General features: G+C 45.5%; 37 non-coding genes and 35 pseudogenes across 37 annotated transcripts; all 72 read left to right on the top strand.

The window, feature by feature from the left end:
- The first annotated feature begins 65 nt into the window (after nucleotides 1-65).
- LOC132881388 (5S ribosomal RNA) lies at nucleotides 66-184 on the top strand (annotated as a pseudogene).
- Nucleotides 185-301: 117 nt separating this feature from the next.
- On the top strand, nucleotides 302-420 carry LOC132877773 (5S ribosomal RNA). Its single transcript, XR_009653440.1, has one exon. It is a non-coding gene; the product is annotated as a 5S ribosomal RNA (ribosomal RNA).
- Nucleotides 421-537: 117 nt separating this feature from the next.
- Nucleotides 538-656, top strand: LOC132877772 (5S ribosomal RNA). Its single transcript, XR_009653439.1, has one exon. It is a non-coding gene; the product is annotated as a 5S ribosomal RNA (ribosomal RNA).
- A 122-nt stretch (nucleotides 657-778) lies between these two features.
- Nucleotides 779-897, top strand: LOC132879562 (5S ribosomal RNA; annotated as a pseudogene).
- Nucleotides 898-1,019: 122 nt separating this feature from the next.
- LOC132877770 (5S ribosomal RNA) lies at nucleotides 1,020-1,138 on the top strand. The gene has a single exon (XR_009653437.1). It is a non-coding gene; the product is annotated as a 5S ribosomal RNA (ribosomal RNA).
- Nucleotides 1,139-1,265: 127 nt separating this feature from the next.
- Nucleotides 1,266-1,384, top strand: LOC132877769 (5S ribosomal RNA). Its single transcript, XR_009653436.1, has one exon. It is a non-coding gene; the product is annotated as a 5S ribosomal RNA (ribosomal RNA).
- A 112-nt stretch (nucleotides 1,385-1,496) lies between these two features.
- LOC132879845 (5S ribosomal RNA) lies at nucleotides 1,497-1,615 on the top strand (annotated as a pseudogene).
- Nucleotides 1,616-1,732: 117 nt separating this feature from the next.
- LOC132877916 (5S ribosomal RNA) lies at nucleotides 1,733-1,851 on the top strand. Its single transcript, XR_009653575.1, has one exon. It is a non-coding gene; the product is annotated as a 5S ribosomal RNA (ribosomal RNA).
- Nucleotides 1,852-1,973: 122 nt separating this feature from the next.
- On the top strand, nucleotides 1,974-2,092 carry LOC132878319 (5S ribosomal RNA; annotated as a pseudogene).
- Nucleotides 2,093-2,214: 122 nt separating this feature from the next.
- LOC132877768 (5S ribosomal RNA) lies at nucleotides 2,215-2,333 on the top strand. The gene has a single exon (XR_009653435.1). It is a non-coding gene; the product is annotated as a 5S ribosomal RNA (ribosomal RNA).
- Nucleotides 2,334-2,455: 122 nt separating this feature from the next.
- LOC132877767 (5S ribosomal RNA) lies at nucleotides 2,456-2,574 on the top strand. Its single transcript, XR_009653434.1, has one exon. It is a non-coding gene; the product is annotated as a 5S ribosomal RNA (ribosomal RNA).
- Nucleotides 2,575-2,793: 219 nt separating this feature from the next.
- LOC132881202 (5S ribosomal RNA) lies at nucleotides 2,794-2,912 on the top strand (annotated as a pseudogene).
- Nucleotides 2,913-3,029: 117 nt separating this feature from the next.
- On the top strand, nucleotides 3,030-3,148 carry LOC132876729 (5S ribosomal RNA). The gene has a single exon (XR_009652435.1). It is a non-coding gene; the product is annotated as a 5S ribosomal RNA (ribosomal RNA).
- Nucleotides 3,149-3,270: 122 nt separating this feature from the next.
- Nucleotides 3,271-3,389, top strand: LOC132878590 (5S ribosomal RNA; annotated as a pseudogene).
- Nucleotides 3,390-3,503: 114 nt separating this feature from the next.
- On the top strand, nucleotides 3,504-3,622 carry LOC132881387 (5S ribosomal RNA; annotated as a pseudogene).
- Nucleotides 3,623-3,739: 117 nt separating this feature from the next.
- Nucleotides 3,740-3,858, top strand: LOC132877765 (5S ribosomal RNA). The gene has a single exon (XR_009653433.1). It is a non-coding gene; the product is annotated as a 5S ribosomal RNA (ribosomal RNA).
- A 117-nt stretch (nucleotides 3,859-3,975) lies between these two features.
- Nucleotides 3,976-4,094, top strand: LOC132878148 (5S ribosomal RNA; annotated as a pseudogene).
- Nucleotides 4,095-4,216: 122 nt separating this feature from the next.
- On the top strand, nucleotides 4,217-4,335 carry LOC132879561 (5S ribosomal RNA; annotated as a pseudogene).
- A 122-nt stretch (nucleotides 4,336-4,457) lies between these two features.
- Nucleotides 4,458-4,576, top strand: LOC132877764 (5S ribosomal RNA). The gene has a single exon (XR_009653432.1). It is a non-coding gene; the product is annotated as a 5S ribosomal RNA (ribosomal RNA).
- Nucleotides 4,577-4,703: 127 nt separating this feature from the next.
- On the top strand, nucleotides 4,704-4,822 carry LOC132877763 (5S ribosomal RNA). Its single transcript, XR_009653431.1, has one exon. It is a non-coding gene; the product is annotated as a 5S ribosomal RNA (ribosomal RNA).
- Nucleotides 4,823-4,934: 112 nt separating this feature from the next.
- LOC132879843 (5S ribosomal RNA) lies at nucleotides 4,935-5,053 on the top strand (annotated as a pseudogene).
- Nucleotides 5,054-5,170: 117 nt separating this feature from the next.
- LOC132877915 (5S ribosomal RNA) lies at nucleotides 5,171-5,289 on the top strand. The gene has a single exon (XR_009653574.1). It is a non-coding gene; the product is annotated as a 5S ribosomal RNA (ribosomal RNA).
- A 122-nt stretch (nucleotides 5,290-5,411) lies between these two features.
- On the top strand, nucleotides 5,412-5,530 carry LOC132878318 (5S ribosomal RNA; annotated as a pseudogene).
- A 122-nt stretch (nucleotides 5,531-5,652) lies between these two features.
- Nucleotides 5,653-5,771, top strand: LOC132877762 (5S ribosomal RNA). Its single transcript, XR_009653430.1, has one exon. It is a non-coding gene; the product is annotated as a 5S ribosomal RNA (ribosomal RNA).
- Nucleotides 5,772-5,893: 122 nt separating this feature from the next.
- Nucleotides 5,894-6,012, top strand: LOC132877761 (5S ribosomal RNA). The gene has a single exon (XR_009653429.1). It is a non-coding gene; the product is annotated as a 5S ribosomal RNA (ribosomal RNA).
- A 199-nt stretch (nucleotides 6,013-6,211) lies between these two features.
- Nucleotides 6,212-6,330, top strand: LOC132881201 (5S ribosomal RNA; annotated as a pseudogene).
- A 117-nt stretch (nucleotides 6,331-6,447) lies between these two features.
- LOC132877938 (5S ribosomal RNA) lies at nucleotides 6,448-6,566 on the top strand. The gene has a single exon (XR_009653596.1). It is a non-coding gene; the product is annotated as a 5S ribosomal RNA (ribosomal RNA).
- Nucleotides 6,567-6,688: 122 nt separating this feature from the next.
- LOC132878589 (5S ribosomal RNA) lies at nucleotides 6,689-6,807 on the top strand (annotated as a pseudogene).
- A 114-nt stretch (nucleotides 6,808-6,921) lies between these two features.
- On the top strand, nucleotides 6,922-7,040 carry LOC132881386 (5S ribosomal RNA; annotated as a pseudogene).
- Nucleotides 7,041-7,157: 117 nt separating this feature from the next.
- LOC132877760 (5S ribosomal RNA) lies at nucleotides 7,158-7,276 on the top strand. Its single transcript, XR_009653428.1, has one exon. It is a non-coding gene; the product is annotated as a 5S ribosomal RNA (ribosomal RNA).
- Nucleotides 7,277-7,393: 117 nt separating this feature from the next.
- Nucleotides 7,394-7,512, top strand: LOC132877758 (5S ribosomal RNA). The gene has a single exon (XR_009653426.1). It is a non-coding gene; the product is annotated as a 5S ribosomal RNA (ribosomal RNA).
- A 122-nt stretch (nucleotides 7,513-7,634) lies between these two features.
- On the top strand, nucleotides 7,635-7,753 carry LOC132879560 (5S ribosomal RNA; annotated as a pseudogene).
- Nucleotides 7,754-7,875: 122 nt separating this feature from the next.
- LOC132877757 (5S ribosomal RNA) lies at nucleotides 7,876-7,994 on the top strand. Its single transcript, XR_009653425.1, has one exon. It is a non-coding gene; the product is annotated as a 5S ribosomal RNA (ribosomal RNA).
- Nucleotides 7,995-8,121: 127 nt separating this feature from the next.
- LOC132877756 (5S ribosomal RNA) lies at nucleotides 8,122-8,240 on the top strand. Its single transcript, XR_009653424.1, has one exon. It is a non-coding gene; the product is annotated as a 5S ribosomal RNA (ribosomal RNA).
- Nucleotides 8,241-8,459: 219 nt separating this feature from the next.
- LOC132881200 (5S ribosomal RNA) lies at nucleotides 8,460-8,578 on the top strand (annotated as a pseudogene).
- Nucleotides 8,579-8,695: 117 nt separating this feature from the next.
- Nucleotides 8,696-8,814, top strand: LOC132876728 (5S ribosomal RNA). Its single transcript, XR_009652434.1, has one exon. It is a non-coding gene; the product is annotated as a 5S ribosomal RNA (ribosomal RNA).
- A 122-nt stretch (nucleotides 8,815-8,936) lies between these two features.
- On the top strand, nucleotides 8,937-9,055 carry LOC132878588 (5S ribosomal RNA; annotated as a pseudogene).
- Nucleotides 9,056-9,169: 114 nt separating this feature from the next.
- Nucleotides 9,170-9,288, top strand: LOC132881385 (5S ribosomal RNA; annotated as a pseudogene).
- A 117-nt stretch (nucleotides 9,289-9,405) lies between these two features.
- Nucleotides 9,406-9,524, top strand: LOC132877755 (5S ribosomal RNA). Its single transcript, XR_009653423.1, has one exon. It is a non-coding gene; the product is annotated as a 5S ribosomal RNA (ribosomal RNA).
- A 117-nt stretch (nucleotides 9,525-9,641) lies between these two features.
- Nucleotides 9,642-9,760, top strand: LOC132877754 (5S ribosomal RNA). The gene has a single exon (XR_009653422.1). It is a non-coding gene; the product is annotated as a 5S ribosomal RNA (ribosomal RNA).
- Nucleotides 9,761-9,882: 122 nt separating this feature from the next.
- LOC132879559 (5S ribosomal RNA) lies at nucleotides 9,883-10,001 on the top strand (annotated as a pseudogene).
- Nucleotides 10,002-10,123: 122 nt separating this feature from the next.
- Nucleotides 10,124-10,242, top strand: LOC132877753 (5S ribosomal RNA). Its single transcript, XR_009653421.1, has one exon. It is a non-coding gene; the product is annotated as a 5S ribosomal RNA (ribosomal RNA).
- Nucleotides 10,243-10,369: 127 nt separating this feature from the next.
- LOC132877752 (5S ribosomal RNA) lies at nucleotides 10,370-10,488 on the top strand. The gene has a single exon (XR_009653420.1). It is a non-coding gene; the product is annotated as a 5S ribosomal RNA (ribosomal RNA).
- Nucleotides 10,489-10,600: 112 nt separating this feature from the next.
- On the top strand, nucleotides 10,601-10,719 carry LOC132879842 (5S ribosomal RNA; annotated as a pseudogene).
- A 117-nt stretch (nucleotides 10,720-10,836) lies between these two features.
- LOC132877913 (5S ribosomal RNA) lies at nucleotides 10,837-10,955 on the top strand. Its single transcript, XR_009653573.1, has one exon. It is a non-coding gene; the product is annotated as a 5S ribosomal RNA (ribosomal RNA).
- Nucleotides 10,956-11,077: 122 nt separating this feature from the next.
- Nucleotides 11,078-11,196, top strand: LOC132878317 (5S ribosomal RNA; annotated as a pseudogene).
- Nucleotides 11,197-11,318: 122 nt separating this feature from the next.
- On the top strand, nucleotides 11,319-11,437 carry LOC132877751 (5S ribosomal RNA). The gene has a single exon (XR_009653419.1). It is a non-coding gene; the product is annotated as a 5S ribosomal RNA (ribosomal RNA).
- Nucleotides 11,438-11,559: 122 nt separating this feature from the next.
- LOC132877749 (5S ribosomal RNA) lies at nucleotides 11,560-11,678 on the top strand. Its single transcript, XR_009653418.1, has one exon. It is a non-coding gene; the product is annotated as a 5S ribosomal RNA (ribosomal RNA).
- Nucleotides 11,679-11,812: 134 nt separating this feature from the next.
- Nucleotides 11,813-11,931, top strand: LOC132881199 (5S ribosomal RNA; annotated as a pseudogene).
- A 117-nt stretch (nucleotides 11,932-12,048) lies between these two features.
- On the top strand, nucleotides 12,049-12,167 carry LOC132876727 (5S ribosomal RNA). Its single transcript, XR_009652433.1, has one exon. It is a non-coding gene; the product is annotated as a 5S ribosomal RNA (ribosomal RNA).
- Nucleotides 12,168-12,289: 122 nt separating this feature from the next.
- On the top strand, nucleotides 12,290-12,408 carry LOC132878587 (5S ribosomal RNA; annotated as a pseudogene).
- Nucleotides 12,409-12,522: 114 nt separating this feature from the next.
- LOC132881383 (5S ribosomal RNA) lies at nucleotides 12,523-12,641 on the top strand (annotated as a pseudogene).
- A 117-nt stretch (nucleotides 12,642-12,758) lies between these two features.
- On the top strand, nucleotides 12,759-12,877 carry LOC132877748 (5S ribosomal RNA). Its single transcript, XR_009653417.1, has one exon. It is a non-coding gene; the product is annotated as a 5S ribosomal RNA (ribosomal RNA).
- Nucleotides 12,878-12,994: 117 nt separating this feature from the next.
- LOC132877746 (5S ribosomal RNA) lies at nucleotides 12,995-13,113 on the top strand. Its single transcript, XR_009653415.1, has one exon. It is a non-coding gene; the product is annotated as a 5S ribosomal RNA (ribosomal RNA).
- Nucleotides 13,114-13,235: 122 nt separating this feature from the next.
- Nucleotides 13,236-13,354, top strand: LOC132879558 (5S ribosomal RNA; annotated as a pseudogene).
- A 122-nt stretch (nucleotides 13,355-13,476) lies between these two features.
- Nucleotides 13,477-13,595, top strand: LOC132877745 (5S ribosomal RNA). Its single transcript, XR_009653414.1, has one exon. It is a non-coding gene; the product is annotated as a 5S ribosomal RNA (ribosomal RNA).
- Nucleotides 13,596-13,722: 127 nt separating this feature from the next.
- Nucleotides 13,723-13,841, top strand: LOC132877744 (5S ribosomal RNA). Its single transcript, XR_009653413.1, has one exon. It is a non-coding gene; the product is annotated as a 5S ribosomal RNA (ribosomal RNA).
- Nucleotides 13,842-13,953: 112 nt separating this feature from the next.
- Nucleotides 13,954-14,072, top strand: LOC132879841 (5S ribosomal RNA; annotated as a pseudogene).
- A 117-nt stretch (nucleotides 14,073-14,189) lies between these two features.
- LOC132877911 (5S ribosomal RNA) lies at nucleotides 14,190-14,308 on the top strand. The gene has a single exon (XR_009653571.1). It is a non-coding gene; the product is annotated as a 5S ribosomal RNA (ribosomal RNA).
- A 122-nt stretch (nucleotides 14,309-14,430) lies between these two features.
- LOC132878316 (5S ribosomal RNA) lies at nucleotides 14,431-14,549 on the top strand (annotated as a pseudogene).
- Nucleotides 14,550-14,671: 122 nt separating this feature from the next.
- On the top strand, nucleotides 14,672-14,790 carry LOC132877743 (5S ribosomal RNA). The gene has a single exon (XR_009653412.1). It is a non-coding gene; the product is annotated as a 5S ribosomal RNA (ribosomal RNA).
- Nucleotides 14,791-14,912: 122 nt separating this feature from the next.
- On the top strand, nucleotides 14,913-15,031 carry LOC132877742 (5S ribosomal RNA). Its single transcript, XR_009653411.1, has one exon. It is a non-coding gene; the product is annotated as a 5S ribosomal RNA (ribosomal RNA).
- Nucleotides 15,032-15,265: 234 nt separating this feature from the next.
- Nucleotides 15,266-15,384, top strand: LOC132881198 (5S ribosomal RNA; annotated as a pseudogene).
- Nucleotides 15,385-15,501: 117 nt separating this feature from the next.
- Nucleotides 15,502-15,620, top strand: LOC132878679 (5S ribosomal RNA; annotated as a pseudogene).
- A 112-nt stretch (nucleotides 15,621-15,732) lies between these two features.
- LOC132879840 (5S ribosomal RNA) lies at nucleotides 15,733-15,851 on the top strand (annotated as a pseudogene).
- Nucleotides 15,852-15,968: 117 nt separating this feature from the next.
- LOC132878651 (5S ribosomal RNA) lies at nucleotides 15,969-16,087 on the top strand (annotated as a pseudogene).
- A 122-nt stretch (nucleotides 16,088-16,209) lies between these two features.
- Nucleotides 16,210-16,328, top strand: LOC132877741 (5S ribosomal RNA). Its single transcript, XR_009653410.1, has one exon. It is a non-coding gene; the product is annotated as a 5S ribosomal RNA (ribosomal RNA).
- Nucleotides 16,329-16,552: 224 nt separating this feature from the next.
- Nucleotides 16,553-16,671, top strand: LOC132881197 (5S ribosomal RNA; annotated as a pseudogene).
- Nucleotides 16,672-16,788: 117 nt separating this feature from the next.
- LOC132876726 (5S ribosomal RNA) lies at nucleotides 16,789-16,907 on the top strand. The gene has a single exon (XR_009652432.1). It is a non-coding gene; the product is annotated as a 5S ribosomal RNA (ribosomal RNA).
- A 122-nt stretch (nucleotides 16,908-17,029) lies between these two features.
- Nucleotides 17,030-17,148, top strand: LOC132878586 (5S ribosomal RNA; annotated as a pseudogene).
- Nucleotides 17,149-17,262: 114 nt separating this feature from the next.
- Nucleotides 17,263-17,381, top strand: LOC132881382 (5S ribosomal RNA; annotated as a pseudogene).
- A 117-nt stretch (nucleotides 17,382-17,498) lies between these two features.
- LOC132878145 (5S ribosomal RNA) overlaps nucleotides 17,499-17,558 on the top strand; it is a 119-nt pseudogene continuing 59 nt past the window's right edge.

The following is a 17,558-nucleotide window of genomic DNA, read 5'->3' as shown; positions in this document are numbered from 1 at the left end:
CAAGGCAAGAATTTTCCTTCTGATCGCAAGGCAAGGCAAGAAAAACGGCACATTTCCAGACTATTGCTTATGTCCAAACCACTCTGACAATGCCTGATCCTGTCTGATCTGAGAAGCTAAACAGAGTTGGGCCTGTTTAGTACTTGAGTGGGAGACTGCCTAGTAATACCAGGTACTGTAAGCATTTTATTTTGTCTTCTTGCAGAAATCTGTTTGAATTTTCCTTCTGCTCGCAAGGCAAGAATTTTCCTTCTGGTCGCAAGGCAAGGCAAGAAAAACGGCACATTTCCAACTAACTGTTGCTTATGGCCAAACCACTCTGACAACGCCTGATCCCGTCTGATCTCAGAAGCTAAACAGAGTTGGGCCTGGTTAGTACTTGAGTGGGAGACTGCCTAGGAATACCAGGTACTGTAAGCATTTTATTTTGTCTTCTAGCAGAAATCTGTTTGAATTTTCCTTCTGCTCGCAAGGCAAGAATTTTCCTTCTGGGCGCAAGGCAAGGCAAGAAAAACGGCACATTTCCAACTAACTGTTGCTTATGGCCAAACCACTCTGACAACGCCTGATCCCGTCTGATCTCAGAAGCTAAACAGAGTTGGGCCTGGTTAGTACTTGAGTGGGAGACTGCCTAGGAATACCAGGTACTGTAAGCATTTTATTTTGTCTTCTTGCAGAAATCTGTTTGAATTTTCCTTCTGCTCGCAAGGCAAGAATTTTCCTTCTGGGCGCAAGGCAAGGCAAGGCAAGAAAAACGGCACATTTCCAACTAACTGTTGCTTATGGCCAAACCACTCTGACATCGCCTGATCCCGTCTGATCTCAGAAACTAAACAGAGTTGGGCCTGGTTAGTACTTGAGTGGGAGACTGAATAGGAATACCAGGTACTGTAAGCATTTTATTTTGTCTTCTAGCAGAAATCTGTTTGAATTTTCCTTCTGCTCGCAAGGCAAGAATTTTCCTTCTGGGCGCAAGGCAAGGCAAGGCAAGAAAAACGGCACATTTCCAACTAACTGTTGCTTATGGCCAAACCACTCTGACAACGCCTGATCCCGTCTGATCTCAGAAGCTAAACAGAGTTGGGCCTGGTTAGTACTTGAGTGGGAGACTGCCTAGGAATACCAGGTACTGTAAGCATTTTATTTTGTCTTCTTGCAGAAATCTGTTTGAATTTTCCTTCTGCTCGCAAGGCAAGAATTTTCCTTCTGGGCGCAAGGCAAGGCAAGGCAAGGCAAGAAAAACGGCACATTTCCAACTAACTGTTGCTTATGGCCAAACCACTCTGACAACGCCTGATCCCGTCTGATCTCAGAAGCTAAACAGAGTTGGGCCTGGTTAGTACTTGAGTGGGAGACTGCCTAGGAATACCAGGTACTGTAAGCATTTTATTTTGTCTTCTAGCAGAAATCTGTTTGAATTTTCCTTCTGGTCGCAAGGCAAGAATTTTCCTTCTGGGCGCAAGGCAAGAAAAATGGCACATTTCCAACAAGCTGTTGCTTACGGCCAAACCACTCTGACAACGCCTGATCCTGTCAGATCTCAGAAACTAAACAGAGTTGGGCCTGTTTAGTACTTGAGTGGGAGACTGCCTAGTAATACCAGGTACTGTAAGCATTTTATTTTGTCTTCTTGCAGAAATCTGTTTGAATTTTCCTTCTGCTCGCAAGGCAAGAATTTTCCTTCTGGTCGCAAGGCAAGGCAAGAAAAACGGCACATTTCCAACTAACTGCTGCTTATGGCCAAACCACTCTGACAACGCCTGATCCCGTCTGATCTCAGAAGCTAAACAGAGTTGGGCCTGGATAGTACTTGAGTGGGAGACTGCCTAGGAATACCAGGTACTGTAAGCATTTTATTTTGTCTTCTAGCAGAAATCTGTTTGAATTTTCCTTCTGCTCGCAAGGCAAGAATTTTCCTTCTGGGCGCAAGGCAAGGCAAGGCAAGAAAAACGGCACATTTCCAACTCACTGTTGCTTATGGCCAAACCACTCTGACAACGCCTGATCCCGTCTGATCTCAGAAGCTAAACAGAGTTAGGCCTGGTTAGTACTTGAGTGGGAGACTGCCTAGGAATACCAGGTACTGTAAGCATTTTATTTTGTCTTCTTGCAGAAATCTGTTTGAATTTTCCTTCTGCTCGCAAGGCAAGAATTTTCCTTCTGGTCGCAAGGCAAGGCAAGGCAAGAAAAACGGCACATTTCCAACTAACTGTTGCTTATGGCCAAACCACTCTGACAACGCCTGATCCCGTCTGATCTCAGAAGCTAAACAGAGTTGGGCCTGGTTAGTACTTGAGTGGGAGACTGCCTAGGAATACCAGGTACTGTAAGCATTTTATTTTGTCTTCTAGCAGAAATCTGTTTGAATTTTCCTTCTGCTCGCAAGGCAAGAATTTTCCTTCTGGGCGCAAGGCAAGGCAAGGCAAGAAAAACGACACATTTCCAACTAACTGTTGCTTATGGCCAAACCACTCTGACAACGCCTGATCCCGTCTGATCTCAGAAGCTAAACAGAGTTGGGCCTGGTTAGTACTTGAGTGGGAGACTGCCTAGGAATACCAGGTACTGTAAGCATTTTATTTTGTCTTCTTGCAGAAATCTGTTTGAATTTTCCTTCTGCTCGCAAGGCAAGAATTTTCCTTCTGGGCGCAAGGCAAGGCAAGGCAAGGCAAGGCAAGGCAAGGCAAGGCAAGGCAAGGCAAGGCAAGGCAAGGCAAGGCAAGGCAAGGCAAGGCAAGGCAAGGCAAGGCAAGGCAAGGCAAGGCAAGGCAAGGCGCACATTTCCAGACTGTTGTTTACGTCCAAACCACTCTGACAATGCCTGATCCTGTCTGATCTGAGAAGCTAAACAGAGTTGGGCCTGGTTAGTACTTGAGTGTGAGACTGCCTAGGAATACCAGGTACTGTAAGCATTTTATTTTGTCTCCTTGCAGAAATCTGTTTGAATTTTCCTTCTGCTCGCAAGGCAAGAATTTTCCTTCTGGTCGCAAGGCAAGGCAAGAAAAACGGCACATTTCCAACTAACTGTTGCTTACGGCCAAACCACTCTGACAACGCCTGATCCCGTCTGATCTCAGAAGCTAAACAGAGTTGGGCCTGGTTAGTACTTGAGTGGGAGACTGCCTAGGAATACCAGGTACTGTAAGCATTTTATTTTGTCTTCTAGCAGAAATCTGTTTGAATTTTCCTTCTGCTCGCAAGGCAAGAATTTTCCTTCTGGGCGCAAGGCAAGGCAAGGCAAGAAAAACGGCACATTTCCAACTAACTGTTGCTTATGGCCAAACCACTCTGACAACGCCTGATCCCGTCTGATGTCAGAAGCTAAACAGAGTTGGGCCTGGTTAGTACTTGAGTGGGAGACTGCCTAGGAATACCAGGTACTGTAAGCATTTTATTTTGTCTTCTTGCAGAAATCTGTTTGAATTTTCCTTCTGGTCGCAAGGCAAGAATTTTCCTTCTGATCGCAAGGCAAGGCAAGAAAAACGGCACATTTCCAGACTATTGCTTATGTCCAAACCACTCTGACAATGCCTGATCCTGTCTGATCTGAGAAGCTAAACAGAGTTGGGCCTGTTTAGTACTTGAGTGGGAGACTGCCTAGTAATACCAGGTACTGTAAGCATTTTATTTTGTCTTCTTGCAGAAATCTGTTTGAATTTTCCTTCTGCTCGCAAGGCAAGAATTTTCCTTCTGGTCGCAAGGCAAGGCAAGAAAAACGGCACATTTCCAACTAACTGTTGCTTATGGCCAAACCACTCTGACAACGCCTGATCCCGTCTGATCTCAGAAGCTAAACAGAGTTGGGCCTGGTTAGTACTTGAGTGGGAGACTGCCTAGGAATACCAGGTACTGTAAGCATTTTATTTTGTCTTCTAGCAGAAATCTGTTTGAATTTTCCTTCTGCTCGCAAGGCAAGAATTTTCCTTCTGGGCGCAAGGCAAGGCAAGAAAAACGGCACATTTCCAACTAACTGTTGCTTATGGCCAAACCACTCTGACAACGCCTGATCCCGTCTGATCTCAGAAGCTAAACAGAGTTGGGCCTAGTTAGTACTTGAGTGGGAGACTGCCTAGGAATACCAGGTACTGTAAGCATTTTATTTTGTCTTCTTGCAGAAATCTGTTTGAATTTTCCTTCTGCTCGCAAGGCAAGAATTTTCCTTCTGGGCGCAAGGCAAGGCAAGGCAAGAAAAACGGCACATTTCCAACTAACTGTTGCTTATGGCCAAACCACTCTGACATCGCCTGATCCCGTCTGATCTCAGAAACTAAACAGAGTTGGGCCTGGTTAGTACTTGAGTGGGAGACTGAATAGGAATACCAGGTACTGTAAGCATTTTATTTTGTCTTCTAGCAGAAATCTGTTTGAATTTTCCTTCTGCTCGCAAGGCAAGAATTTTCCTTCTGGGCGCAAGGCAAGGCAAGGCAAGAAAAACGGCACATTTCCAACTAACTGTTGCTTATGGCCAAACCACTCTGACAACGCCTGATCCCGTCTGATCTCAGAAGCTAAACAGAGTTGGGCCTGGTTAGTACTTGAGTGGGAGACTGCCTAGGAATACCAGGTACTGTAAGCATTTTATTTTGTCTTCTTGCAGAAATCTGTTTGAATTTTCCTTCTGCTCGCAAGGCAAGAATTTTCCTTCTGGGCGCAAGGCAAGGCAAGGCAAGGCAAGAAAAACGGCACATTTCCAACTAACTGTTGCTTATGGCCAAACCACTCTGACAACGCCTGATCCCGTCTGATCTCAGAAGCTAAACAGAGTTGGGCCTGGTTAGTACTTGAGTGGGAGACTGCCTAGGAATACCAGGTACTGTAAGCATTTTATTTTGTCTTCTAGCAGAAATCTGTTTGAATTTTCCTTCTGGTCGCAAGGCAAGAATTTTCCTTCTGGGCGCAAGGCAAGAAAAATGGCACATTTCCAACAAGCTGTTGCTTACGGCCAAACCACTCTGACAACGCCTGATCCTGTCAGATCTCAGAAACTAAACAGAGTTGGGCCTGTTTAGTACTTGAGTGGGAGACTGCCTAGTAATACCAGGTACTGTAAGCATTTTATTTTGTCTTCTTGCAGAAATCTGTTTGAATTTTCCTTCTGCTCGCAAGGCAAGAATTTTCCTTCTGGTCGCAAGGCAAGGCAAGAAAAACGGCACATTTCCAACTAACTGCTGCTTATGGCCAAACCACTCTGACAACGCCTGATCCCGTCTGATCTCAGAAGCTAAACAGAGTTGGGCCTGGATAGTACTTGAGTGGGAGACTGCCTAGGAATACCAGGTACTGTAAGCATTTTATTTTGTCTTCTAGCAGAAATCTGTTTGAATTTTCCTTCTGCTCGCAAGGCAAGAATTTTCCTTCTGGGCGCAAGGCAAGGCAAGGCAAGAAAAACGGCACATTTCCAACTCACTGTTGCTTATGGCCAAACCACTCTGACAACGCCTGATCCCGTCTGATCTCAGAAGCTAAACAGAGTTAGGCCTGGTTAGTACTTGAGTGGGAGACTGCCTAGGAATACCAGGTACTGTAAGCATTTTATTTTGTCTTCTTGCAGAAATCTGTTTGAATTTTCCTTCTGCTCGCAAGGCAAGAATTTTCCTTCTGGTCGCAAGGCAAGGCAAGGCAAGAAAAACGGCACATTTCCAACTAACTGTTGCTTATGGCCAAACCACTCTGACAACGCCTGATCCCGTCTGATCTCAGAAGCTAAACAGAGTTGGGCCTGGTTAGTACTTGAGTGGGAGACTGCCTAGGAATACCAGGTACTGTAAGCATTTTATTTTGTCTTCTAGCAGAAATCTGTTTGAATTTTCCTTCTGCTCGCAAGGCAAGAATTTTCCTTCTGGGCGCAAGGCAAGGCAAGGCAAGAAAAACGACACATTTCCAACTAACTGTTGCTTATGGCCAAACCACTCTGACAACGCCTGATCCCGTCTGATCTCAGAAGCTAAACAGAGTTGGGCCTGGTTAGTACTTGAGTGGGAGACTGCCTAGGAATACCAGGTACTGTAAGCATTTTATTTTGTCTTCTTGCAGAAATCTGTTTGAATTTTCCTTCTGCTCGCAAGGCAAGAATTTTCCTTCTGGGCGCAAGGCAAGGCAAGGCAAGGCAAGGCAAGGCAAGGCAAGGCAAGGCAAGGCAAGGCAAGGCAAGGCAAGGCAAGGCAAGGCAAGGCAAGGCAAGGCAAGGCAAGGCACACATTTCCAGACTGTTGTTTACGTCCAAACCACTCTGACAATGCCTGATCCTGTCTGATCTGAGAAGCTAAACAGAGTTGGGCCTGGTTAGTACTTGAGTGTGAGACTGCCTAGGAATACCAGGTACTGTAAGCATTTTATTTTGTCTCCTTGCAGAAATCTGTTTGAATTTTCCTTCTGCTCGCAAGGCAAGAATTTTCCTTCTGGTCGCAAGGCAAGGCAAGAAAAACGGCACATTTCCAACTAACTGTTGCTTACGGCCAAACCACTCTGACAACGCCTGATCCCGTCTGATCTCAGAAGCTAAATAGAGTTGGGCCTGGTTAGTACTTGAGTGGGAGACTGCCTAGGAATACCAGGTACTGTAAGCATTTTATTTTGTCTTCTAGCAGAAATCTGTTTGAATTTTCCTTCTGCTCGCAAGGCAAGAATTTTCCTTCTGGGCGCAAGGCAAGGCAAGGCAAGAAAAACGGCACATTTCCAACTAACTGTTGCTTATGGCCAAACCACTCTGACAACGCCTGATCCCGTCTGATGTCAGAAGCTAAACAGAGTTGGGCCTGGTTAGTACTTGAGTGGGAGACTGCCTAGGAATACCAGGTACTGTAAGCATTTTATTTTGTCTTCTTGCAGAAATCTGTTTGAATTTTCCTTCTGGTCGCAAGGCAAGAATTTTCCTTCTGATCGCAAGGCAAGGCAAGAAAAACGGCACATTTCCAGACTATTGCTTATGTCCAAACCACTCTGACAATGCCTGATCCTGTCTGATCTGAGAAGCTAAACAGAGTTGGGCCTGTTTAGTACTTGAGTGGGAGACTGCCTAGTAATACCAGGTACTGTAAGCATTTTATTTTGTCTTCTTGCAGAAATCTGTTTGAATTTTCCTTCTGCTCGCAAGGCAAGAATTTTCCTTCTGGTCGCAAGGCAAGGCAAGAAAAACGGCACATTTCCAACTAACTGTTGCTTATGGCCAAACCACTCTGACAACGCCTGATCCCGTCTGATCTCAGAAGCTAAACAGAGTTGGGCCTGGTTAGTACTTGAGTGGGAGACTGCCTAGGAATACCAGGTACTGTAAGCATTTTATTTTGTCTTCTAGCAGAAATCTGTTTGAATTTTCCTTCTGCTCGCAAGGCAAGAATTTTCCTTCTGGGCGCAAGGCAAGGCAAGAAAAACGGCACATTTCCAACTAACTGTTGCTTATGGCCAAACCACTCTGACAACGCCTGATCCCGTCTGATCTCAGAAGCTAAACAGAGTTGGGCCTGGTTAGTACTTGAGTGGGAGACTGCCTAGGAATACCAGGTACTGTAAGCATTTTATTTTGTCTTCTTGCAGAAATCTGTTTGAATTTTCCTTCTGCTCGCAAGGCAAGAATTTTCCTTCTGGGCGCAAGGCAAGGCAAGGCAAGAAAAACGGCACATTTCCAACTAACTGTTGCTTATGGCCAAACCACTCTGACATCGCCTGATCCCGTCTGATCTCAGAAACTAAACAGAGTTGGGCCTGGTTAGTACTTGAGTGGGAGACTGAATAGGAATACCAGGTACTGTAAGCATTTTATTTTGTCTTCTAGCAGAAATCTGTTTGAATTTTCCTTCTGCTCGCAAGGCAAGAATTTTCCTTCTGGGCGCAAGGCAAGGCAAGGCAAGAAAAACGGCACATTTCCAACTAACTGTTGCTTATGGCCAAACCACTCTGACAACGCCTGATCCCGTCTGATCTCAGAAGCTAAACAGAGTTGGGCCTGGTTAGTACTTGAGTGGGAGACTGCCTAGGAATACCAGGTACTGTAAGCATTTTATTTTGTCTTCTTGCAGAAATCTGTTTGAATTTTCCTTCTGCTCGCAAGGCAAGAATTTTCCTTCTGGGCGCAAGGCAAGGCAAGGCAAGGCAAGAAAAACGGCACATTTCCAACTAACTGTTGCTTATGGCCAAACCACTCTGACAACGCCTGATCCCGTCTGATCTCAGAAGCTAAACAGAGTTGGGCCTGGTTAGTACTTGAGTGGGAGACTGCCTAGGAATACCAGGTACTGTAAGCATTTTATTTTGTCTTCTTGCAGAAATCTGTTTGAATTTTCCTTCTGCTCGCAAGGCAAGAATTTTCCTTCTGGGCGCAAGGCAAGGCAAGGCAAGGCAAGGCAAGGCAAGGCAAGGCAAGGCAAGGCAAGGCAAGGCAAGGCAAGGCAAGGCAAGGCAAGGCAAGGCAAGGCAAGGCAAGGCAAGGCAAGGCAAGGCAAGGCGCACATTTCCAGACTGTTGTTTACGTCCAAACCACTCTGACAATGCCTGATCCTGTCTGATCTGAGAAGCTAAACAGAGTTGGGCCTGGTTAGTACTTGAGTGTGAGACTGCCTAGGAATACCAGGTACTGTAAGCATTTTATTTTGTCTCCTTGCAGAAATCTGTTTGAATTTTCCTTCTGCTCGCAAGGCAAGAATTTTCCTTCTGGTCGCAAGGCAAGGCAAGAAAAACGGCACATTTCCAACTAACTGTTGCTTACGGCCAAACCACTCTGACAACGCCTGATCCCGTCTGATCTCAGAAGCTAAACAGAGTTGGGCCTGGTTAGTACTTGAGTGGGAGACTGCCTAGGAATACCAGGTACTGTAAGCATTTTATTTTGTCTTCTAGCAGAAATCTGTTTGAATTTTCCTTCTGCTCGCAAGGCAAGAATTTTCCTTCTGGGCGCAAGGCAAGGCAAGGCAAGAAAAACGGCACATTTCCAACTAACTGTTGCTTATGGCCAAACCACTCTGACAACGCCTGATCCCGTCTGATGTCAGAAGCTAAACAGAGTTGGGCCTGGTTAGTACTTGAGTGGGAGACTGCCTAGGAATACCAGGTACTGTAAGCATTTTATTTTGTCTTCTTGCAGAAATCTGTTTGAATTTTCCTTCTGGTCGCAAGGCAAGAATTTTCCTTCTGATCGCAAGGCAAGGCAAGAAAAACGGCACATTTCCAGACTATTGCTTATGTCCAAACCACTCTGACAATGCCTGATCCTGTCTGATCTGAGAAGCTAAACAGAGTTGGGCCTGTTTAGTACTTGAGTGGGAGACTGCCTAGTAATACCAGGTACTGTAAGCATTTTATTTTGTCTTCTTGCAGAAATCTGTTTGAATTTTCCTTCTGCTCGCAAGGCAAGAATTTTCCTTCTGGTCGCAAGGCAAGGCAAGAAAAACGGCACATTTCCAACTAACTGTTGCTTATGGCCAAACCACTCTGACAACGCCTGATCCCGTCTGATCTCAGAAGCTAAACAGAGTTGGGCCTGGTTAGTACTTGAGTGGGAGACTGCCTAGGAATACCAGGTACTGTAAGCATTTTATTTTGTCTTCTAGCAGAAATCTGTTTGAATTTTCCTTCTGCTCGCAAGGCAAGAATTTTCCTTCTGGGCGCAAGGCAAGGCAAGAAAAACGGCACATTTCCAACTAACTGTTGCTTATGGCCAAACCACTCTGACAACGCCTGATCCCGTCTGATCTCAGAAGCTAAACAGAGTTGGGCCTGGTTAGTACTTGAGTGGGAGACTGCCTAGGAATACCAGGTACTGTAAGCATTTTATTTTGTCTTCTTGCAGAAATCTGTTTGAATTTTCCTTCTGCTCGCAAGGCAAGAATTTTCCTTCTGGGCGCAAGGCAAGGCAAGGCAAGAAAAACGGCACATTTCCAACTAACTGTTGCTTATGGCCAAACCACTCTGACATCGCCTGATCCCGTCTGATCTCAGAAACTAAACAGAGTTGGGCCTGGTTAGTACTTGAGTGGGAGACTGAATAGGAATACCAGGTACTGTAAGCATTTTATTTTGTCTTCTAGCAGAAATCTGTTTGAATTTTCCTTCTGCTCGCAAGGCAAGAATTTTCCTTCTGGGCGCAAGGCAAGGCAAGGCAAGAAAAACGGCACATTTCCAACTAACTGTTGCTTATGGCCAAACCACTCTGACAACGCCTGATCCCGTCTGATCTCAGAAGCTAAACAGAGTTGGGCCTGGTTAGTACTTGAGTGGGAGACTGCCTAGGAATACCAGGTACTGTAAGCATTTTATTTTGTCTTCTTGCAGAAATCTGTTTGAATTTTCCTTCTGCTCGCAAGGCAAGAATTTTCCTTCTGGGCGCAAGGCAAGGCAAGGCAAGGCAAGAAAAACGGCACATTTCCAACTAACTGTTGCTTATGGCCAAACCACTCTGACAACGCCTGATCCCGTCTGATCTCAGAAGCTAAACAGAGTTGGGCCTGGTTAGTACTTGAGTGGGAGACTGCCTAGGAATACCAGGTACTGTAAGCATTTTATTTTGTCTTCTAGCAGAAATCTGTTTGAATTTTCCTTCTGGTCGCAAGGCAAGAATTTTCCTTCTGGGCGCAAGGCAAGAAAAATGGCACATTTCCAACAAGCTGTTGCTTACGGCCAAACCACTCTGACAACGCCTGATCCTGTCAGATCTCAGAAACTAAACAGAGTTGGGCCTGTTTAGTACTTGAGTGGGAGACTGCCTAGTAATACCAGGTACTGTAAGCATTTTATTTTGTCTTCTTGCAGAAATCTGTTTGAATTTTCCTTCTGCTCGCAAGGCAAGAATTTTCCTTCTGGTCGCAAGGCAAGGCAAGAAAAACGGCACATTTCCAACTAACTGCTGCTTATGGCCAAACCACTCTGACAACGCCTGATCCCGTCTGATCTCAGAAGCTAAACAGAGTTGGGCCTGGATAGTACTTGAGTGGGAGACTGCCTAGGAATACCAGGTACTGTAAGCATTTTATTTTGTCTTCTAGCAGAAATCTGTTTGAATTTTCCTTCTGCTCGCAAGGCAAGAATTTTCCTTCTGGGCGCAAGGCAAGGCAAGGCAAGAAAAACGGCACATTTCCAACTCACTGTTGCTTATGGCCAAACCACTCTGACAACGCCTGATCCCGTCTGATCTCAGAAGCTAAACAGAGTTAGGCCTGGTTAGTACTTGAGTGGGAGACTGCCTAGGAATACCAGGTACTGTAAGCATTTTATTTTGTCTTCTTGCAGAAATCTGTTTGAATTTTCCTTCTGCTCGCAAGGCAAGAATTTTCCTTCTGGTCGCAAGGCAAGGCAAGGCAAGAAAAACGGCACATTTCCAACTAACTGTTGCTTATGGCCAAACCACTCTGACAACGCCTGATCCCGTCTGATCTCAGAAGCTAAACAGAGTTGGGCCTGGTTAGTACTTGAGTGGGAGACTGCCTAGGAATACCAGGTACTGTAAGCATTTTATTTTGTCTTCTAGCAGAAATCTGTTTGAATTTTCCTTCTGCTCGCAAGGCAAGAATTTTCCTTCTGGGCGCAAGGCAAGGCAAGGCAAGAAAAACGACACATTTCCAACTAACTGTTGCTTATGGCCAAACCACTCTGACAACGCCTGATCCCGTCTGATCTCAGAAGCTAAACAGAGTTGGGCCTGGTTAGTACTTGAGTGGGAGACTGCCTAGGAATACCAGGTACTGTAAGCATTTTATTTTGTCTTCTTGCAGAAATCTGTTTGAATTTTCCTTCTGCTCGCAAGGCAAGAATTTTCCTTCTGGGCGCAAGGCAAGGCAAGGCAAGGCAAGGCAAGGCAAGGCAAGGCACACATTTCCAGACTGTTGTTTACGTCCAAACCACTCTGACAATGCCTGATCCTGTCTGATCTGAGAAGCTAAACAGAGTTGGGCCTGGTTAGTACTTGAGTGTGAGACTGCCTAGGAATACCAGGTACTGTAAGCATTTTATTTTGTCTCCTTGCAGAAATCTGTTTGAATTTTCCTTCTGCTCGCAAGGCAAGAATTTTCCTTCTGGTCGCAAGGCAAGGCAAGAAAAACGGCACATTTCCAACTAACTGTTGCTTACGGCCAAACCACTCTGACAACGCCTGATCCCGTCTGATCTCAGAAGCTAAACAGAGTTGGGCCTGGTTAGTACTTGAGTGGGAGACTGCCTAGGAATACCAGGTACTGTAAGCATTTTATTTTGTCTTCTAGCAGAAATCTGTTTGAATTTTCCTTCTGCTCGCAAGGCAAGAATTTTCCTTCTGGGCGCAAGGCAAGGCAAGGCAAGAAAAACGGCACATTTCCAACTAACTGTTGCTTATGGCCAAACCACTCTGACAACGCCTGATCCCGTCTGATGTCAGAAGCTAAACAGAGTTGGGCCTGGTTAGTACTTGAGTGGGAGACTGCCTAGGAATACCAGGTACTGTAAGCATTTTATTTTGTCTTCTTGCAGAAATCTGTTTGAATTTTCCTTCTGGTCGCAAGGCAAGAATTTTCCTTCTGATCGCAAGGCAAGGCAAGAAAAACGGCACATTTCCAGACTATTGCTTATGTCCAAACCACTCTGACAATGCCTGATCCTGTCTGATCTGAGAAGCTAAACAGAGTTGGGCCTGTTTAGTACTTGAGTGGGAGACTGCCTAGTAATACCAGGTACTGTAAGCATTTTATTTTGTCTTCTTGCAGAAATCTGTTTGAATTTTCCTTCTGCTCGCAAGGCAAGAATTTTCCTTCTGGTCGCAAGGCAAGGCAAGAAAAACGGCACATTTCCAACTAACTGTTGCTTATGGCCAAACCACTCTGACAACGCCTGATCCCGTCTGATCTCAGAAGCTAAACAGAGTTGGGCCTGGTTAGTACTTGAGTGGGAGACTGCCTAGGAATACCAGGTACTGTAAGCATTTTATTTTGTCTTCTAGCAGAAATCTGTTTGAATTTTCCTTCTGCTCGCAAGGCAAGAATTTTCCTTCTGGGCGCAAGGCAAGGCAAGAAAAACGGCACATTTCCAACTAACTGTTGCTTATGGCCAAACCACTCTGACAACGCCTGATCCCGTCTGATCTCAGAAGCTAAACAGAGTTGGGCCTGGTTAGTACTTGAGTGGGAGACTGCCTAGGAATACCAGGTACTGTAAGCATTTTATTTTGTCTTCTTGCAGAAATCTGTTTGAATTTTCCTTCTGCTCGCAAGGCAAGAATTTTCCTTCTGGGCGCAAGGCAAGGCAAGGCAAGAAAAACGGCACATTTCCAACTAACTGTTGCTTATGGCCAAACCACTCTGACATCGCCTGATCCCGTCTGATCTCAGAAACTAAACAGAGTTGGGCCTGGTTAGTACTTGAGTGGGAGACTGAATAGGAATACCAGGTACTGTAAGCATTTTATTTTGTCTTCTAGCAGAAATCTGTTTGAATTTTCCTTCTGCTCGCAAGGCAAGAATTTTCCTTCTGGGCGCAAGGCAAGGCAAGGCAAGAAAAACGGCACATTTCCAACTAACTGTTGCTTATGGCCAAACCACTCTGACAACGCCTGATCCCGTCTGATCTCAGAAGCTAAACAGAGTTGGGCCTGGTTAGTACTTGAGTGGGAGACTGCCTAGGAATACCAGGTACTGTAAGCATTTTATTTTGTCTTCTTGCAGAAATCTGTTTGAATTTTCCTTCTGCTCGCAAGGCAAGAATTTTCCTTCTGGGCGCAAGGCAAGGCAAGGCAAGGCAAGAAAAACGGCACATTTCCAACTAACTGTTGCTTATGGCCAAACCACTCTGACAACGCCTGATCCCGTCTGATCTCAGAAGCTAAACAGAGTTGGGCCTGGTTAGTACTTGAGTGGGAGACTGCCTAGGAATACCAGGTACTGTAAGCATTTTATTTTGTCTTCTAGCAGAAATCTGTTTGAATTTTCCTTCTGGTCGCAAGGCAAGAATTTTCCTTCTGGGCGCAAGGCAAGAAAAATGGCACATTTCCAACAAGCTGTTGCTTACGGCCAAACCACTCTGACAACGCCTGATCCTGTCAGATCTCAGAAACTAAACAGAGTTGGGCCTGTTTAGTACTTGAGTGGGAGACTGCCTAGTAATACCAGGTACTGTAAGCATTTTATTTTGTCTTCTTGCAGAAATCTGTTTGAATTTTCCTTCTGCTCGCAAGGCAAGAATTTTCCTTCTGGTCGCAAGGCAAGGCAAGAAAAACGGCACATTTCCAACTAACTGCTGCTTATGGCCAAACCACTCTGACAACGCCTGATCCCGTCTGATCTCAGAAGCTAAACAGAGTTGGGCCTGGATAGTACTTGAGTGGGAGACTGCCTAGGAATACCAGGTACTGTAAGCATTTTATTTTGTCTTCTAGCAGAAATCTGTTTGAATTTTCCTTCTGCTCGCAAGGCAAGAATTTTCCTTCTGGGCGCAAGGCAAGGCAAGGCAAGAAAAACGGCACATTTCCAACTCACTGTTGCTTATGGCCAAACCACTCTGACAACGCCTGATCCCGTCTGATCTCAGAAGCTAAACAGAGTTAGGCCTGGTTAGTACTTGAGTGGGAGACTGCCTAGGAATACCAGGTACTGTAAGCATTTTATTTTGTCTTCTTGCAGAAATCTGTTTGAATTTTCCTTCTGCTCGCAAGGCAAGAATTTTCCTTCTGGTCGCAAGGCAAGGCAAGGCAAGAAAAACGGCACATTTCCAACTAACTGTTGCTTATGGCCAAACCACTCTGACAACGCCTGATCCCGTCTGATCTCAGAAGCTAAACAGAGTTGGGCCTGGTTAGTACTTGAGTGGGAGACTGCCTAGGAATACCAGGTACTGTAAGCATTTTATTTTGTCTTCTAGCAGAAATCTGTTTGAATTTTCCTTCTGCTCGCAAGGCAAGAATTTTCCTTCTGGGCGCAAGGCAAGGCAAGGCAAGAAAAACGACACATTTCCAACTAACTGTTGCTTATGGCCAAACCACTCTGACAACGCCTGATCCCGTCTGATCTCAGAAGCTAAACAGAGTTGGGCCTGGTTAGTACTTGAGTGGGAGACTGCCTAGGAATACCAGGTACTGTAAGCATTTTATTTTGTCTTCTTGCAGAAATCTGTTTGAATTTTCCTTCTGCTCGCAAGGCAAGAATTTTCCTTCTGGGCGCAAGGCAAGGCAAGGCAAGGCAAGGCAAGGCAAGGCAAGGCAAGGCAAGGCAAGGCAAGGCAAGGCAAGGCAAGGCAAGGCAAGGCAAGGCAAGGCAAGGCAAGGCAAGGCAAGGCAAGGCAAGGCAAGGCAAGGCAAGGCGCACATTTCCAGACTGTTGTTTACGTCCAAACCACTCTGACAATGCCTGATCCTGTCTGATCTGAGAAGCTAAACAGAGTTGGGCCTGGTTAGTACTTGAGTGTGAGACTGCCTAGGAATACCAGGTACTGTAAGCATTTTATTTTGTCTCCTTGCAGAAATCTGTTTGAATTTTCCTTCTGCTCGCAAGGCAAGAATTTTCCTTCTGGGCGCAAGGCAAGGCAAGAAAAACGGCACATTTCCAACTAACTGTTGCTTATGGCCAAACCACTCTGACAACGCCTGATCCCGTCTGATGTCAGAAGCTAAACAGAGTTGGGCCTGGTTAGTACTTGAGTGGGAGACTGCCTAGGAGTACCAGGTACTGTAAGCATTTTATTTTGTCTTCTTGCAGAAATCTGTTTGAATTTTCCTTCTGGTCGCAAGGCAAGAATTTTCCTTCTGATCGCAAGGCAAGAAAAATGGCACATTTCCAACAAGCTGTTGCTTACGGCCAAACCACTCTGACAACGCCTGATCCTGTCAGATCTCAGAAACTAAACAGAGTTGGGCCTGTTTAGTACTTGAGTGGGAGACTGCCTAGTAATACCAGGTACTGTAAGCATTTTATTTTGTCTTCTTGCAGAAATCTGTTTGAATTTTCCTTCTGCTCGCAAGGCAAGAATTTTCCTTCTGGTCGCAAGGCAAGGCAAGAAAAACGGCACATTTCCAACTAACTGTTGCTTATGGCCAAACCACTCTGACAACGCCTGATCCTGTCTGATCTCAGAAGCTAAACAGAGTTGGGCCTGGTTAGTACTTGAGTGGGAGACTGCCTAGGAATACCAGGTACTGTGAGCATTTTATTTTGTCTTCTTGCAGAAATCTGTTTGAATTTTCCTTCTGCTCGCAAGGCAAGAATTTTCCTTCTGGGCGCAAGGCAAGGCAAGGCAAGAAAAACGGCACATTTCCAACTAACTGTTGCTTATGGCCAAACCACTCTGACAACGCCTGATCCCGTCTGATCTCAGAAGCTAAACAGAGTTGGGCCTGGTTAGTACTTGAGTGGGAGACTGCCTAGGAATACCAGGTACTGTAAGCATTTTATTTTGTCTTCTTGCAGAAATCTGTTTGAATTTTCCTTCTGCTCGCAAGGCAAGAATTTTCCTTCTGGGCGCAAGGCAAGGCAAGGCAAGGCAAGGCAAGGCAAGGCAAGGCAAGGCAAGGCAAGGCAAGGCAAGGCAAGGCAAGGCAAGGCAAGGCAAGGCAAGGCAAGGCAAGGCAAGGCAAGGCAAGGCAAGGCAAGGCGCACATTTCCAGACTGTTGTTTACGTCCAAACCACTCTGACAATGCCTGATCCTGTCTGATCTGAGAAGCTAAACAGAGTTGGGCCTGGTTAGTACTTGAGTGTGAGACTGCCTAGGAATACCAGGTACTGTAAGCATTTTATTTTGTCTCCTTGCAGAAATCTGTTTGAATTTTCCTTCTGCTCGCAAGGCAAGAATTTTCCTTCTGGTCGCAAGGCAAGGCAAGAAAAACGGCACATTTCCAACTAACTGTTGCTTACGGCCAAACCACTCTGACAACGCCTGATCCCGTCTGATCTCAGAAGCTAAACAGAGTTGGGCCTGGTTAGTACTTGAGTGGGAGACTGCCTAGGAATACCAGGTACTGTAAGCATTTTATTTTGTCTTCTAGCAGAAATCTGTTTGAATTTTCCTTCTGCTCGCAAGGCAAGAATTTTCCTTCTGGGCGCAAGGCAAGGCAAGGCAAGAAAAACGGCACATTTCCAACTAACTGTTGCTTATGGCCAAACCACTCTGACAACGCCTGATCCCGTCTGATGTCAGAAGCTAAACAGAGTTGGGCCTGGTTAGTACTTGAGTGGGAGACTGCCTAGGAATACCAGGTACTGTAAGCATTTTATTTTGTCTTCTTGCAGAAATCTGTTTGAATTTTCCTTCTGGTCGCAAGGCAAGAATTTTCCTTCTGATCGCAAGGCAAGGCAAGAAAAACGGCACATTTCCAGACTATTGCTTATGTCCAAACCACTCTGACAATGCCTGATCCTGTCTGATCTGAGAAGCTAAACAGAGTTGGGCCTGTTTAGTACTTGAGTGGGAGACTGCCTAGTAATACCAGGTACTGTAAGCATTTTATTTTGTCTTCTTGCAGAAATCTGTTTGAATTTTCCTTCTGCTCGCAAGGCAAGAATTTTCCTTCTGGTCGCAAGGCAAGGCAAGAAAAACGGCACATTTCCAACTAACTGTTGCTTAAGGCCAAACCACTCTGACAACGCCTGATCCCGTCTGATCTCAGAAGCTAAACAGA

The sequence above is a fragment of the Neoarius graeffei genome (genome assembly GCF_027579695.1).
Source record: "Neoarius graeffei isolate fNeoGra1 chromosome 18 unlocalized genomic scaffold, fNeoGra1.pri SUPER_18_unloc_1, whole genome shotgun sequence".
Taxonomy (NCBI): domain Eukaryota; kingdom Metazoa; phylum Chordata; class Actinopteri; order Siluriformes; family Ariidae; genus Neoarius; species Neoarius graeffei.
This window is presented reverse-complemented; position numbering and strand designations above follow the sequence as displayed.